The sequence below is a fragment of the Bacillus rossius genome, chromosome 10 (genome assembly GCF_032445375.1).
Source record: "Bacillus rossius redtenbacheri isolate Brsri chromosome 10, Brsri_v3, whole genome shotgun sequence".
Taxonomy (NCBI): Eukaryota; Metazoa; Arthropoda; class Insecta; order Phasmatodea; family Bacillidae; genus Bacillus; species Bacillus rossius.
This window is the reverse complement of record NC_086337.1, coordinates 55,791,282-55,809,777: the sequence shown is the minus strand read 5'-3', so window position 1 is coordinate 55,809,777 and position 18,496 is coordinate 55,791,282. Positions and strand designations below refer to the sequence as shown.

At 40.6% G+C, this 18,496-nt stretch overlaps 1 long non-coding RNA gene across 1 annotated transcript; it reads left to right on the top strand.

Moving 5' to 3' along the window:
• Positions 1-3,219: 3,219 nt before the first annotated feature.
• Positions 3,220-18,155, top strand: LOC134535623 (uncharacterized). Its single transcript, XR_010075662.1, has 2 exons — positions 3,220-3,281; positions 18,026-18,155. It is a non-coding gene; the product is annotated as an uncharacterized LOC134535623 (long non-coding RNA).
• Positions 18,156-18,496: the final 341 nt, after the last annotated feature.

The window sequence follows — 18,496 nt, the reverse complement described above, 5'->3', positions numbered from 1 at the left end:
GTTTGAAAACCCCCAAAACCAACGGAACAATTGAACAGCCTTATTTACTTCTTTATTCTTTTAGTAGTGAAAAAGAGTGAATTTTTAGTTCTTAAGCTAATAGTTAGTATTAAGTTTATAAAGTATGATTTTTGTGTAGTTGTTTAGCACTGTGGTTAACTGTAAGAGAAGGCTTAATGCCTTAACTTCGCCATTAAGTCAATAAATAAATAAATAAATAAATAAAAATGGCGTATCCAACGACTATGGCTGCGTACCTACTTCCCCTTTCAATCCGAAACAACGAAAGTCGCCCCCAAAACAACCAGTGCCATCCAAAATTAATGCGGACGAAGTGTCCAAGCTCCCAACCCTCGCATGGTAGACTCTCTTCTACTCTGTCCAACTCTTCTTACGGATCCATCCTTCTGTTTTCCGTAACCAACCCGCACGAATAATGCATGACATTTTCGCATCCCGCATATCAGTGCCCAGGGTTTTCCCTGTGTCTATGCAGGTTTTACCTGGGCCCAACTTATCTAGTTTTTAGTCTAGTATAGTCAGTGAGGGGAGTTGGTCATGGTGCCAATCGCTGCCATGGCTGTTCAATCCCCCCTCCTAGCACATGATGCATGCTACCCTTCCTGCATAGTTACCAACCTGCATGATTGGAGCGTGTAGGCTTCGGCCTGAGACGCACTTAAGAGTCTATCCCTAACCTAGATCCCTCCCAAACACAATTAGTTTTTAGTTAGGTTAGGAAAAAAAATTGGTTGTCTGTAAAGTCGGTTTACGGACGATAGTTTAACGTGACAACTTCATAACAAAACATTGATGCAATGATTGCATATTTTATGAATAAAATTGAATCATTTTTATTTTAATAATAAAATAATAAATACTTGAAATTATACTAGTAATCAGATTTTTAAAATGCAAGAATAATTAACCTTTATTGCTGAAATTGTTGTTGTAATAAGCAATTAAAACCACATTAACTTTTCACTTCACTTTATAAACAGTCGAGTGGAAGAGATATAGATGCGGCGCAAGCGTACAATGAGCGTAACGGGACACAGCATAACGGGACATTTGAGTAACGGGACACTTTTTCGTGCGTGCAGCCGGCGTTCGCCGATTTATTAGACGTTGTCGCGTCAAAAACAATCTGACTCCTCAGGACAGCTCGCAATGCTTGTGGCGCGCTACGGTTGTCGCGGCCCACGCCGTCAGGTTTCCTGCCCTGCGCCAGCGGGGTTTCTCCGGGTGCTCCCGTTCCCGACGCCGACTGCGCCTGATTGTTCCCGCGACAGACGCCAGTTCCCGAACCGTCGCAACTGTTTTGCCATAGGAAACATACCGTGTTCTTCGGTGTCGTCCATAGTATCTGTTCCGTTGTTTTCGCATGCTTGCTGAGTTGTCCAGGTTTTTTGTTGTCTGCCTGCATTTACTGTTATTGTCGAAACTGCCCTCGTCGTTGTTAGCTCACACGACTGAATTCCTGCCACGGAATTCTTGTGCTGTCTGATATTTAAGTTTGAATGTGTTCGTCTGCGGTGTCGTTGTGATGTGCATGATACCTGTTTAGGTTCATCGTCGGGTTTACCTGTTCGACATAGCTGGTTTAGGGTTGTTCTCTGTGGGTTTAGGTTTTTTTGACGTGACAACGTCTAATAAATCGATGAACGCCGGCTGCATTCACGAAAAAGTGTACCGTAACGCACATTGTCCCGTTACGCTGTGTCCCGTTACGCGCATTGTACGCTTGCGCCGCATCTATCTATCTCTCTTCCACTCGATTGGAACAACCATCGATTTGACTTTTTCGAGGCACATTAAAATTGAAACACTCCCATTCATTGCCTACTTTCCCTATCATCGTCCTATCATTAACAGAATAACACAGATGGGAAGAAGTTAAATAGCAAAAGTTATAGTTAAAATAATCTCTTCGCTAAAGTAATAAACATATTTGAATTAATGGGTGCAAATAAAAGTAAATTTATCAAATAAATTGTAGATTTAATTTCACTCCTTGTTTGTATCCATACGAAATAGTGATAATTCAATAAAAATGAATTAATTTTATTCATAAAAGTATGCAATCATTTCATCAATGTTTTGTTATGACGTTTTCACGTTAAACTATCGTCCGTAAACCGACTTTACAGACAACCAATTTTTTTTTTTTTCATTTTAATTTCTTAACATGAGTTATTGAATTTTTTACACGACTAACGGTGTAAAAACTGCAATGGCGTGTGTCCGGAAAGCAGTACTGAATCAAAATTCCCCATAGAATAATTCATCTGAAGACCGTGCAAGAGTGCAGCCAGGCTACAGGCAGTCTCGCACACACACACACAGGCATGGCACGCCAGTCCGCAGACAGGCTGTAGAGGTGACACTGCCCCACACCCCCACTTGGCCCCCAGATACGATAACTGGCCCTTGACCCAGGATCGGAGACGGGCCCCCTTCCCTCTCCCCAATTTTAAAGTCGCGTGTTACATTATAATTTCATGGTTATTTCTCACCTACACTCTTTTTAGAATGTTATTTGACCTGAAAATACATGGTATAATTATTATTATTACTATATTATAAGTCCAAAATAAACTTTATTTATAAAAAAAATATTCTACTTTAAAACAACCACAGCGAGTTTGTATATTTATTTCACACACTGAGATAAAAATGAAAATAGTTACAGGAAAAGAAAATTAGGACCTGTGTAAATCATAGACACTGGCTACAAAATAAGACTACTTAACTTAGTAACAGTTTTTTGAGCATTCTTCGGCCTAAAAATCATCAATTACATAAGAAAAGTCAGGATTCGTGGCCAATTCAATTATAATGGTTAAACATTAAAAAATGAACGGGGCTGTGCCCTGGACCCAGGGGTCCACCCTTGTGGGGGGCATGCTACCCCAGTCGCACCAGCGAGCGTCGCCCCCACAGCACCGCATGGGCCCGCGGGCACGAAAAACAACTCAACACTTGATACGACAATGTTCGACGAATTAAATACGTTTGCCGATAAGCCTAACATGAAAGTATAGTTTTTCGATACTTAGAATAACCTCTGAACCGTTCGTGTGCAAAGCCACACACACACATATAGACCAAACGTGTTCGGACCGCGAGACCGGCTCATAAGCAATGTCGGACGTGTAGACCAGTCATCTCCGAACCTCACGGCCGTCGACGGAACAGCGGCGGTGCCACAGGTCGGGGAGACACTCACCCGCCCGGAATGCAGCCGCGACACACAGCAGACACCGGCGCGGGGTGTAGCGGTGAGTAATGCCCCCCGAGCTGGGTTTATTTACGGAAGCCTGGTGTTCCTACAACCTCCACCGCACTGAGTTCATTTCGGGCCCCCGTCACACTGTCACAATTTTCCCGCTTCCAGCACCTTCCAGAGTGCCGTGACGGATAAGGTTCGAGCCTTGTGACGTCACTGGTGCAGCCATGTTTGTTTGACAAGTTGCTGGACTCAACAATGATCCGTCTCATCCGGCCATCACCCGTCCGTGCGTCAATCCTTCCAGCACCGTCAAGCATTATTTTAATTTCAAAATTGATAAAAAAAAAAATGGATAAGTTTGAGATAGCTCCGACCAAAAATTAACATTGATAGTGTGACATGATTTAAAACATATTTGAGTTTATCTGTCAAAATATATTTGATGGAAAAAAATTAGAAACCATTTTCCGTCCAACACTTTCCCTCCAACTTTATTTTCATATATATTTGAGACAAATATTTGACAGTGTGGCAGGGCCTTAAAAAGGACTGGGAATATTTGACAGTGTATCAGGGCCTAAGTTAACAGCGGGGATGATTTGACAGTGTAGCGTCAAATGTCGCTCAATACATGGTTTCAGTTTCCACTGTGAAAGTTGTTTTTTTTTTTTTTTTTTTTTTTTTAATTGTGCACAGTGCGCGTCCATGCCTCCATGATCACATGATAAACTGCGTGAAGCCGTTTATTTCCTTCAGCTAATTGTTGCGTCGTATTGGTTAAACGCCCAATCCATTGGCTGAAGTTTAGTGTTTTCAGCGTGGAAACAGTTTTAAAATACTTCTTTTTTTGACGTGACGTCTAATAAATCGATGAACGCCGGCTGCACGCACGAAAAAGTGTCCCGTTACGAACATTGTCCCGTTACGCTGTGTCCTGTTACGCTCATTGTACGCTTGCGCCAATCTATCTCTCTTCCACTCGACTGGAACAACCATCGATTTGACTTTTTCCAGGCACATTAAACTTGAAACACTCCCATTCGTTTCCTACTTTTCCTATCATCGTTCTATCCTTAACAGCATAACACAGATTGGAAGAAGTTAAATAGCAAATATGTATAAAAGTTATAGTTGAAATAATCTGTTCGTTAAAGTAATAAACGTATTTGAATTAATGAGTGCAAATAAAAGTAAATTTATCAATTAAATTGTAGATTTCATTTCACTCCTTCTTTGTATGCATACAAAATAGTGATAATTCAATAAAAATGATTCAATTTTATTCATAAAAGTATGCAATCATTTCATCAATGTTTTGTTATGACGTAGTCACGTTAAACTATCGTCCGTAAACCGACTTTACAGACAACCAACTTTTTTTTTTTAAATGAAAGTGGTTGTTTTTTACGACGGAGATTCTAATTCATGCTTACTAACCATCGTCTGAAGTGATCGAGCACCATTTCCGCATTTTTTTTTTTTGCGCGTGTACAAGATGGCGATGGCGAGGTTAAAAAGTGACGTCGCCTACGTCACAGAAGGCCGTCTCCGTGATCCAACAATGCACGCAGGTGTGCGGTGACGTCACGAGCGTGCCACGTGCAGGACTTGACAGCGCGGATGTGGCGGCTCACTTCCGGGAGAGACCGCAGTCTGTCCTCTTGGTGGAGGGGATGTGGTCTATGAGGCTCACATCCCAGGCAGGGTGTCCACAGTTAGTACTTTCGCACTAGACCTAGTACTTATATATATATATATATATATATATATATATATATATATATATTAGTGGTCTAGTACATTTACGCTCAGATCTAGTACTTTTTCCTTTTTAATACAATAATATTACAGTAACTCCAATATGTTTTATTTTTAAGCATAATTATTTTTAAAATCTATGGAATGTATGTGTGTGTGGTGTGATATTTAAGTTCGAGCATTGCAATGCCATAATAACTTTCTAAATTGTTAAAACCATAACAAATTATAATCTAACACTTTTTTTTTTTCAAATCTAGTGATTTTCTCTCACCTAAGTTGGTACGAAATATTTTTTTCCTTGTGGACACCCTGATCCCAGGGCAGTAGTCCCCGTGCTGTTACCGACGTTTAGGCACGTTCTACAATGGCACGGAAACGGAGACGGATATCCAGGGAACATTTCGATGACACGTCTGCTGCATTCCACAATGCACGGAGACGTAACAAATGGCAACCATTGAGATTGCATTTTAAGATTACGAAATATTAATATAATTTTTTATATATATGTATATATATATGTATGTATATATATATGTATGTATATATATATATATATATATATAAACCTGGAAATATCACGGGCAGAGAATTCACATATATAATAAGAATAATAGACAAAAGTAAGAATAATAATAACTCTAGATATTATTTTACTTGAAACAGATTTTTAAACGTATTTAGAACATTAACAAACATGGCTACCAGCTCAGCAAAGTATTCGGGGCTTCTATTGGTCGCACGGAGCGACGTAAACGAAATAGCTCAGCATTGCCGAGCTAATCCGTACGGGTCCGTCTGCGTGCTGTTGTTGAAACTCTGTTACGTGAGATACGCCTCCGTTTACGTGATCCGTCTCCTCCTCCGTGTCATTGTAGAACGGGCCTTAAAACGTATGCTTTCCGATAACGTATGTTTTCCAACAATCTAATAAATAGTTATTTTGAATCTTTAAATATGTAATTGTTGTAAATATATTTAATCTTATTGCGTATCAAAATTATCAAGTATGTACAAAACTGCACGAAAGGGTGGTCATACTGTTACACTCGATGTCTATTGTCTATTTAGCCAACAGTCAGGAAGCATTTCAAAAAAGAACAGTAGTTTGAACTTCCAGCGGCGACTGTGCAACTACAGAAGTAAGCTACGTACATACATGCAGGCGTGGAGGTTCAGGGACAGAAGTGTGTTCTGCGGCGGAGGGGCAGTCGGACATGCATATTGCATCCGCCCCGAAGTGCTGGCCCATTAGCCGCGCGCCGCGCCGGTCGAATGGGGCAGCCTCGGCGCCCCTCAGGACAGGTCTCGACCTGCGAGCGCAGTTGCAGGGGAAGCTTTCCATTCACAGACGATCGTGCATTTCCGTTTTTTTTTGTTCATTGTAAATAAATATGGCGGTGTTGATAAAAAAGACCATAAACATGGCAACGGTATTTATTTGTACGCCGCCATATTTTTTCGTGTGTCCGTGAATGTTTATTTTGGACAACTCATGATAACTAATGGTCAATTAGGTTAGGTTAGTTACATTATAAATACCTTAAAACATTGTGGACGGTTGATTTGGTTAGAATAGCTACATTAAAGATACTGTGAAATCATGTAAACTGTTTGCTAGCGCTGGATAGCTACATATTAAAAAGTTATTTGCTAATAAAATGATTTTGCAGTATTTTTAATGTAGCTATATTTACCTAATATAACCAACCATCCACAATGCTTTAAAGTATTTATAATGTAGCTAACCTAAACTAATCGACCGCAAAATTTAATGCCACACCGGTTTATACAATGAGATAGAACGGCGTATGGGGTAAGCTACATCCCAAATAAATACACCTGTTGTGGTACGGAAGAAAAAAAAAGCGAGCATGAACTTCGGGGAACTTCGGGTGTGGCTCTCTTGTCTGTGAAAAGAAGGCTTCCCCAGTTGCAGGGTCACGTGTTCGCGACGAGCCGTTCAGGGCACGGCCAGGACAAGGAGTAACCCTGTGTTCGCCGCGCCAGGCCAGACAGCTCAGTGCAGTTCGCGATGCCGGAGACACGCATGCCGTGGGATGATTGATATTCTGCTGGCTCTCGCAGTGTGTGAACGTAAAAAAAAAAAAAATGGGTTCGTGAAGATAATTTAAAAAGGGGTTTGTCTGAAAAGTCGGTTTACGGACGATAATTTTACGTGATAACGTCCTAAGAACAAATATATGAGATTATATCGCTAATAAAATTCTTAAAATGCAAGAATCAACTACCTTTTTTTTGCAGCAATTGTTGTTGTAATAAACAATGTAAACCACATTAACTTTTCACTTCACTTTATAAACAGTTGACAAAACAGTTCACGTGTAGGTTTGTGTGCTGCCGCTGTCTCTCTTCTACTCGGACGCATCGGCCGATGGAGTTGAAGAGAGACAGATGCGTCACAAGCCGATCGTGCCTCTCTATCGCTTGTTCCGCGCTCTCTCACTTGCACGCTCGGCTCAGGCGGAACGTGACAATGAGTCATGCTTTTTCGTGCGCGCAGCCGGCGTTCATCGATTATATAAGACGTTATCACGTCAAAAAAAAAAACAGAATAATTTTTAAATATTTTGATGATGCAGTTGTAATTCTGGGCCCAAGAACATGTTAACTTTGGCCATCCTGAAGCTTTCAGAAGTGGCGTGATTTGAGGTTTTCCGAGGTCGATCCAATGCTAGGACGGTTGCAGGTGGTGCCCCCCCCCCCCCCCAAAGGGACGCACCACAACGCCGAAATACACTAACGCCGAAAAATGTCATTGCAGAACTCCCACAAAGGTTAGGTTAGGTTAGACTAGGTTAGGTTAGGCTAGGTTAAGTTAGGTTAGGTTATATTACGCTAGGTTAGGTTAGGTTAGGTAAGGTTAGGTTTGATTGTGGTATTTCGGCGTTAAGGTACATTTAAGAAACACACACAAATTCATTCAGTTGTTATTTCGGCGTTGTGGTACACAGCAGTTTTCTAGCTGTCGGCGTTGTGGTCAATTTTTACATTCGGCCAGGGGCTTAGCCAAGGGGGGGGGGGGGGGTTAGGGGTTCAAACCACCCCCCCCCCCCCCTTATTACCAAATCTTTAATTAATTTCATATTCATCACTCAAACAAATTTCATATTAAAATTAGTAAAATTTTTACCATTACAATATTTAAATTTAAGTACCGAAAACTGCTAAAATAGCGCAATTTAAAAACCTTAAAATCCAAATTTTTCCGTGGGAGGACCCCCGGACACCACCGCTTTAATACGGGAGGGAAGGGGGGGGGCATGCTTCTTAACACCCCCCATACACAAATCCTGCCACTGCATTCGGCGTTGTGGCAACGACCCGCGGCCCGCTGCCTCTGCGTGGTTCCTCCGCCGGTGACTCGGCAGCTCGGGGTTGGGAGCGGACGCGGGGGCGCGCCTGGCCGGGAGAAAGTCCCCCGGAGGAAGCCACCGTGAAGCACAGCCGACCGCAGCCCTTGGCCCGCGAGAAGACGAGGGGTCGACGACCCTGCGAGCCGACAGTCGACTGCATCTGCCGCGACGACCAGCGCGGGAACATGCCGGGGTAGCGTACTGCGGCCACCACGAGCTGGCTAGCGGGGGAAGCCTTTACACACACGAGAGCCACACTCCCGATCGTGCGTCTTCGGGTTTTTTATTTTTGACGTGACAACGTCTGATAAATCGATGAACGCCGGCTGCACGCACGAAAAAGTGTCCCATTACGCACATTGTCCCGTTACTCTGCGTCCCGTTACGCTCATTGTACGCTTGCGCCGCATCTATCTCTCTTCCACTCGATTGGAACAACCATCGATTTGACTTTTTCGAGGCACATTAAACTTGGAACACTCCCATTCGTTTCCTACTTTTCCAATCATCGTCCTATCCTTCAACAGAATAACGCAGATTGGAAGAAGTTAAATAGCAAACATGTATAAAAGTTATAGTTAAAATAATCTCTTCGTTAAACTAATATACATATTTGAATTAATGAGTGCAAATAAAAGTAAATTTATCAATTAAATTGTAGATTTCATTTCACTACTTATTTGTATCCATACAAAATAGTGATAATTCAATAAAAAATGATTCAATTTTATTCATAAAACTATGCAATCATTCCATCAATGTTTTGTTATGACGTTGTCACGTTAAACTATCGTCCGTAAACCTACTTTGCAGACAACCAAATTTTTTTTGTTCATTGTAAAAGGTTAGGTTAGCTACATTATAAATACTTTAAAACATTGTGGATGGTCGATTTGGTTAGGATAGCTACATAAAAGATACTGTGAAATCATGTAAACGGTTTCCTAGCCCTGGATAGCTACATATTAAAAAGGTTATTTGCTAAGCAACCATAAAATGATTTTACAGTATTTTTAATGTAGCTATACTTACCTAATATTACCAATCATCCACAATGTTTTAAATATTTATAATGTAGCTAACCTATCCTAATCGACCGCAAAATTTAATGCCACACCGGTTTATACAATGAGATAGAACGGGGAAAAAAAAGCGAGCATGAACTTCGGGGAACTTCGGGTGTGGCTCTCTCGTCTGTGAAATGAAGGCTTCCCGGGTAGCGGACACATCTTAGGAACAACCAGTACAGAGGAGCATCAACAGCATAGAGACACGGCTTCGAATTTCGAGAATGTCTGTCGTAGACGTGCATTAACAAGCTGCGTGAACTCAGCTGGCAGAATTGTTCATTGGTACCTCAGATATTTTGAACGTGCCTGCAATCACTTCCGTATCGTAGCTTCTTTTTTTTTTTTTTTTTTTAAAGGGGGGGGGGGAAATATGTATTGTTACGAGTGGGGAAACCCGGATTTAATACAGTTTTATTTTCTAATTACTAATTAAATCACAATTTTTTATGTCTGTTCACAAATTTTATTTATTTTTTGAATGGTTCTGTACCTACCAGTGCACTCTTCAGTTAGTTTGCAGTCGTATAACAGCAAACTTTAGTTTTGTACTTGTATTTAAAATCTGATGAGAATTTAACAATTAAATTACAAGAGAAAATGTATGCACCTGAACTGTACGGATAAAAAATTATTTAAACTGTAGATGAGTTGAATGACGCAGTGCCGGATACATGGGCAGGCTTAAAGGCCTAAGTCCCGTCCCTCTTTCTTCAGACCTTAACTTACATTGATTGAAATTATTAGGCGCTATTCAAAAACTTTTGTCACAACATAATTTGTTTTTTAGCCAGCGCAATAATTTGTATATGTTTACATACCTGTGTGCGCGTTGGCTATATATGATTGCTTTTAAGTAGGTAACACGGCGTACGAATTTCCGACAGTGGAAATCCATTTTTTCCCCCATCGTATGGATGAGTGTTTAGATCATTATTCAACAGAGATGTGTACCATTTCACCTCGGCAATGCACTTATAATACAAAACTCGGACTCTGAGTTCTTTAAAATAATGCCGAGCATGATAAATATACGCATATTGAGTTTTCAACTACATTTCATGCTACCTTATACAAAAATAATAAATATTTCTTGAAAAATCCGCCTCCCCGGAGAAACCCCCGGAATGGCCATCAAAACACATACACACGTACAGAAGAATTTTATATATATGTAAAGAATATATTTCATGTACAAAAGAAAACATTTTTATTTTTAACATGGTGGAATGCTACAATTATCTTATACAAAAATAATAAATATTTTTGCAAAACTCCGTTCCCCCGGAGAAACCCCCGGAATGGCCACCGCATGGGGAGCCCTAAGAAAAGAAACGGGCTCCCCATTTGGAAGCCACCTGGAAGGTTTTTTTCTGTTCCACACCACCGTTTCTTTGGTAGCCTGACTTGTTACAAGGGATTGTATTCCTACCAGAGAAAATGCCGCCATTTTATCTGGGCAATCCGCCTTGGAGGAGCCGGGGCGCGAACCCGGGTCCTACAAGTCACAAGGCAGGCGCTCTACCCCAGAACCAGAGTGGTAGAGCGGATACTTGCAGTCTTCTTAACACTGAAAAGATGTTATTCCTCAAGTTTACTGTAGTTTGGTTTGTCATTAACACGTGCTCACTTCTTGCAGTTTATTTGGGAAGCAATCATTTACCTAGGTATTAAAAAACCCAGTCTCGCCAGGAATATGTAACATCTGAAATAGATAACAAGCAAATTCGTGTGTTCTCATGCTGCATGTACACTTATAATACAAAAACCTGTCTCGAAATTTACCGTATAATTCTTTAAAATAATGCCGAGCGTGATAAATATACGAAAATTATGTTTTCAACTAAATTTATGGACGCGAATCACACATAGTTATTCGATTTTCAGAGCAAACGGTTAAACTATATAAAAAATCTGTTCCAATAAAAACGAAAAAGAATAGATAAAAATTTCATTAAAATACTGGTAATATTGATAAAATTAATGTAGTAAATAAAGTATTGGAAATGCAGGACTGTTATTGCTGTTCAAATACGTTAATCAGTCAATTTATGTGGTTGATTTAGCTTTTACATTTTAAATGTTAAAATACAGAGTAATTATATTTAAAACCGCAATAATTGCTAATTGACCACACATTTTAATTATTCGTGATTTCGTTAAAAGGAATTTAACCCAGTTAAATATTTTTACGTGTTTCCTTCGGAGGAATGTTTTGGTAGACAATGGATGTGAGCGGTTCGAAAGGAAAACTGTATAACACTCATACTTTGCGGCTATACAGTTTTTAATTTTTGAAACAACTTATAAAGCATGTTCACGTCTACGGTGAATTATTCACAGCAACGAACGACCACAAAAAAAAATCAGGGTAGCCAACATTTACTTTCGAAAATTTAACGACTTTTAGGTTGAACGGTTGCTGTGAATACCGCACAGTTCGTTGATTTCCAAGGAGAATAAGACCGAGTTGCGGCTCTCCATCTTCATTGCTCTGTGGTTACGGCAGCCTTGTAGACTTCACAGAAGTGTTGCGTGTAGCGCGCCGGCCGCCATGTCGGGGCCAAAGCTCACACACAGCGCCGAGGTGTCTGGCGATCCTGTGGCGAGGAGACACTTCCTGCCCGCAGTCCGTCACCCGCGCAGGGGGCCAACTGTGTAGACGGAACACTGCCTCTGAAAACACCGTGCGGCCGGGAAACGCCAACACGAGGAAAGCATTCAGACATTTCTCAAACATAAAATAAAAATAAATGCGTGGAGTCCACGCGCAACAGAAGTGAATTTGCTTATTATATTATTAAGTATAGGAAACATTATTGCAGATAAAAACATATGCAAGTATGCGATAGCTAAATAATGCTATTGTGCAAGTATGCTGCGTCATTTTTACGTCTCCCTGCCGTCTCCTCATCATCCGGTTCCCCCACCACGTACGTACATAACTATTCCCCTCATGCGATCGGAATTTTCGTAATTTCGACAAATAAGTTTCACTTTAAAAGAATATTAATACGCATTTAGGAAAAGGGGTATTAACGGAGTGGCGTATTGATTATAATTGAAAAAAATATTATACTTTTGAAACATTTTTGCCAATATTAAATTATTTTGGTTGTAATGAAATAAGAACGGTTGAAAAAACAAAATATCATAGCTTGTTCTGCTCTACTTGAGCTCGTGTTTTTTTTTTTTTTTTTTTTTTTTTAATGGAAACTGAGTTTATGATTCCTTGTCGAAATTCAGGCCCAAAGCCGGGGTTATAATTAAAGACTGTAAACGTTACATGGCCGCAACTGAAAATGTGATCTGTGTTTATCACACAAGTTGTAAGATTTTCAATGAATTCTTATAATGATCGTCGTGTTAGAAAAAAATGTCGACACTCAACCGTTTTGGCCCACACCCCTTTTGTCATTCCTTTCTGGACGGCCTTGGTTCGACTCGGCCTGACGAAAAATACGAACTATATTTCATTCAACGAACCACCTTGTAACCACTCGTTTAACGTTGACAGCTTCGCGGAACATTGTTGAAGGTGACAGCGTGCCTGGGCCTCTACCTGGACGGAGGTATTTAATAAGGACGCGGTGAGGCAGGGCCGATCTGACCGTAGGGCGATTAGGGCGGGGTTCCTGGCCTCCTGGGGCCATTGTCGCAGGTAGACGGCTGGGGTTCGCCCCTAGGCACTTCTCGTCGGGCTGGGCCCAGAACTGCATTGTGCACGAGTCAGGACACAGAGATGCCTCTACCTGCCGCCTACCGGCAGTTACACATTTCAAATTATTTCTGATTACAGCAATTCAGTTGTTTTTTTTTTTTTTTACGTGAGTACGTCTTTAAAATTGCTTCCATAGTGGGAGGCAATTAAAAAAACAAAAACGAATGATAACAAAATAGGGGGATACAGTTTGGTGTTGAAGCTACATATCTAGCATCTCCTTCCTAAATTTAATTACACCACTGGATAGCTGAAGGATCAAAGAATTCGTTACGCACGGTGGAGGGGGATGCGCCGCCATTTTGAGGTAATAGTGCTGCGTTTCGAGATTTCCATTTAGTATAACTTTTGACTCGGAGAAGCTACGGCGTTCGTTTGATTTTCAGTCGTCAGCTCTCGTTAAAATCTACCGAGTGCATACATAAAACATTAGTGCAAAATAGTTACAGTGAATATATATATATTATATATATATATAAATAAATAAATCAAAAATATATGACCGAGTGAAGCAGTGCCGGGAACGTAAAATATTGAATGCGGGCGAGCGGATCAACGACGGTGCCAGTACCTACATTTGCAGCACACCTGCAGCTGGGGCGGTTGAAATTATGCAAGTGGATGATGACTTCTTAGTGTTCAAACATTATTATAACATACATAAAAGAGCGTATTTATATTTTGTATAGAAAATATTACCTTTTACGTACACGCAGTGGCGTAGCCAGGGTTTGTGTATGGGGGGTGTTAAGAAGCATGCCCCCCCCCCCCCCCCCGTATTAAATCGGGGGAAAAATTTAGATTTTAAGGTGTAACATAGTGCTGTTTTAGCAGTTTTCGGTACTTAAATTTAAATATTGTAATGGTAAAAATTTTATTATTTTTAATATGAAATTTGTTTGAGTGATGAATAAGAAATTAATTAAATATTTGGTGCTAGGGGGGGGGGGGTTTGAACCCCTAAACCGCACCCCCCCTTCCCTGGCTATGCCCCTGCGTACACGTATTCACGTACAACACACGGCAGTGTCCATGACACAGCCACCCCCCCCCCCCTTTTTTTTTGACGTGAAACGTCTTTAAATTCACACCGAACCATATGGGTAACAAAACAGAAAATTGTACCATAACTAAAAGGTTTATATCGTCTAGATTTAATAATGCCCCATTAGTCTTAGAGACGTTAGAGTGGTGTCATTTAATGTGTAGGCCTATAGTTAGCTCGGTGTTTCGACCTTGAGTTTACGGCTTGTGACCCTAAGCTCTTGAACTGCTGGACTAAGAATTTGCATGCACACAACAGTCAACGGTGTGGAAAAGCGACTGTGGCGTGCATTAAAACTGTTATATTTCACAAACCAAGTTTAATCGCTTGTATTCTCACTTTATTCATGATTGCAAGGGGCGCGGGATGTTTTTTTTGTATCCGTAATCAAAAAACAATCTTTTTTTTTCCGTCGCTGCAAAAAATACTTTATCACCAAAAACATTTGACAGGGTAAAATGAGACGTAAATATTTGGAGTAGGACCAGATATTTATTCCCCCGCGCACGTGCAGCGCTCTGTCGGCGCGACGCTGAACTGTAAACAGCGCAGTGGCGCGCGCCGCGGGAACTAAGAGGTGTGGTACGGCGCGGACCATAGAGTAGCGCAGTGGGGTTGGTTTTGCTACCGCAGTCCACGGCCGATGTTTTGCTTGGTGTTAAGCTGGGTTCACAATTGAAAAAATAACAGTAACAGTAACAGTATGTCGTGTGCATAGGATATGAACGCCATGTTTCCTAACCTAACGATTCACAATAGCAGAAAGTTGGTCGTGTGCATGGGAGCGAGGTCGTGCGCATAGGAGTGAAATGAATATATTTTATTTCGGTCGCGTACGCATGGCACAACAGCCAATGGGAGAGGAGCAGGGTGCTTTTTTGGCGGGACTAGAAATATGTTTATATTTATTAACCATATTGTGGTAAGAAATTTCGAGATAATAATAGTATTATCGTTATTTTGAAAGTTAATATGTTTATTTACTAACACTGCTAACAGATGTCGCATAGTTCGCGAAATTTCATTGGCTGAAATTAACAGTAAGAATTTAATTGTGAACCGATTTCGCAGTTCGCACAGGTCGTGTGCACAGGTCGTGTGCATGGCTTTCTATGCACTCGCTTAATTTTTTTAATTGTGAACCCAGCCTTATGCTCACAGCGACTGATCAAGAGTTCTGACCGCCCTAGGCTAATTATGAGGACGCGTCCCCTCCAGGTTTGTGTGTTACGGTCGGTAGTATATTAGTTTTGACTTTGTTTACTAGTGTGAACATTTTAACATGGTTCATGATACCTATAAAATTTTTCAGATCGATCTGCAAGCGAAACCTTTGAATATATATACTGTATAGAAGTCGCGAGTGGATAAGATTTACTCTACGTTTTTCAGAAGCTTATGATGAGCAGCTTGGGAACTTCACCGCTGCAGTGCGCTGCCGTAACGCCCTGTATCGTCTTAGTTGTTATTTACATGTTAGAGCGCAGCGCTGTCGCCCGCTGTCATTCCCCGCTCCCCTCATCCATCATTCACTGCAGCTCAACGTCGTTCAACAGGAGGGGGAAGGGGTGTTTGAAGAGTTCGAGACTTGTCCGCTAGGGACCACCACAAGTCGATGCCCTAGAGATGGTGGCGATTGCGGCGGTGAATTAACCAACTACCTCAAAACCGTATTAGAAATTTTAACCTGGGCTGGCGACTTCTATACAGTATATATATTCAAAGGCGAAACTAAGGCTGGGTTCACAATTAAAAAAATTAAGCGAGTGCATAGAAAGCCATGCACACGACCTGTGCACACGACCTGTGCGAACTGCGAAATCGGTTCACAATTAAATTCTTACTGTTAATTTCAGCCAATGAAATTTCGCGAACTATGCGACATCTGTTAGCAGTGTTAGTAAATAAACATATTAACTTTCAAAATAACGATAATACTATTATTATCTCGAAATTTCTTACCACAATATGGTTAATAAATATAAACATATTTCTAGTCCCGCCAAAAAAGCACCCTGCTCCTCTCCCATTGGCTGTTGTGCCATGCGTACGCGACCGAAATAAAATATATTCATTTCACTCCTATGCGCACGACCTCGCTCCCATGCACACGACCAACTTTCTGCTATTGTGAATCGTTAGGTTAGGAAACATGGCGTTCATATCCTATGCACACGACATACTGTTACTGTTACTGTTATTTTTTCAATTGTGAACCCAGCTTAACATTGTCCTTTAATCTGCACGACATTCAACCTTAGGGACAAGGGACTGCAGGCTACCAAGCAGAAAACCAAATCCATGTCGTGTTTGGCCGCATGACTTGTATTGGCTGCAATGATGCTAGATTAATAGTGCATGCGAAGACACGATTTCAGCGGCCCCCCCTACAGCACCGATCCACGCGCCCTAGGCTGCAGCCTAATTAGCCTAAGGGTTAATCAGGCCCTCGAGTGAGGACCTCGTGGGAGCGGTGTCTCGGCGGAGTCTCGGGACCGGTTGACCCGCTGCCCCGGGCTAATTGCCCGTCGCGCACGAGACAATGAGGCCGCGGTATTGTCCCCGGGCCACCCAGCGAGCCGGCTTCACGTCCGCGCAGTGTGCAGGGGCGTCCATATTATTAAATGTACAACTTTGTTAACTCCGAAATTAAACTTGTAAATGTTACCTTGGGCTTAACAGGGTCGTAACCAGGGGGGAGGTCCGTGGAGTTCGGATCCCCCCTTTCGGAATAAAAAAAAATTAGCCAGTCATGGGGACTGTCAACCGAAGTGAAAACTTAAAACTTTGTTTTTAAACGTGTAATATGACATCATTTCTACGTCAAATGTAAGTAAGAAAATTATTTGTGTTATTACATCAGTACGATGCCAGCATGATATAATTTACCCTTACGTAATTTTTTTTTAGTCACAACAGATGTCAGTGGTATGTAAAAATTACGTGAAAATTCATTACCTAGCTATGACTTACCAGTGATGTCAGACCTAGGTCATGTAATCACGTGGTAAAATTAACTTCACTTACTGCTACTACAGCATGTCGGTGATGAGAACTCACAAGATTTTATCCATCCAAAAAAGAGACCAACATGCGCAAGATACAGTCGAGTATATGCAATGTATTAGTATTAGTGTATATATGCGTATACAATCATGTACACAGGCCGCTGCGATTCGCCAGTCTGGAGCAACACGTCACTAGCATGTCGGTGACGCGAACCCATAAGTTTTGCCCCTACCAAAAATCGCTCAACGCGGCTAAAGAAGTTTTCACTTCAAAAAGCTAACACAGAACAAGAAAATTATCGCAACTTAGCGACATAATAGAATACAGAGAGAAATAGCTTGTAAGGATTATTGTTATCCTTAGAGGGACTACAATGATATTTTCTTCCCATTAAAGCCCAACATGCTTCATACACAGAAGCGGCAAGAAATGTGTCTATATTTAATGCCGGCTTGCATACGTCTTACTGTTAAGTTTGGCAAGTATGTATTTCATACAAACATGACATGTGTGTTTCATGTATTCAATAAAGTTAATATTTATGATTTGTTTTTTTATCGAAACTATCAAAAATTGATTTAGGAACATAGTTTTAAAAAAAAAATAAGTAAAAAACCAAAATATAAAAATATCCAGTTTTATTTTCTCAAGTAAAACCATTACATAAATTTATATGTGTAAATATTGTAGTTCTAAAATTCTGCCATTCTGAGATTTTAAGGTGACATTCGATTTTCTTTTAAAATGATATTGTAAAAAACATTTTTCAATATAAAATTATAAAGTGGTTACGTTGGAGACCTTCTTTCACAGAATTTGGAGCATTTGGAGCCTTGGGGCAACTGTAGCATTGAAGCAGAAGACTACAAAAATCAACACACACTCGTAATTTGTTTTGTTTATTGTATGTGTAGAATTTACATAATACATTTTTTATTTGCAATTTTGTTGTTTTATTTCTTTAACTTGTCACTTCAATTTTAAATAAAAAAAATCTTTTTTAACATAATAAGTATTTTTTTATTACATCGAGCAAGGACGCAAATCCATCGAATCAATCATTACATTAATAAGCTTTTTTTTTGATGATTAAATTTTTTTATCCGAATATCTAGGTTATGAATTACAGAATTTCAGGATGATGGCGAAAATGGACGATAGCAGCTTGCAGGTGGCTGGTAAACTAGGAAAATATTTTACTGTTAGGATTTTTCATAATATATTGATTGAAATTTTTTTAATAAAATTAAATTTTTGTATCGAACAAGAATCGAACTAAGCGCT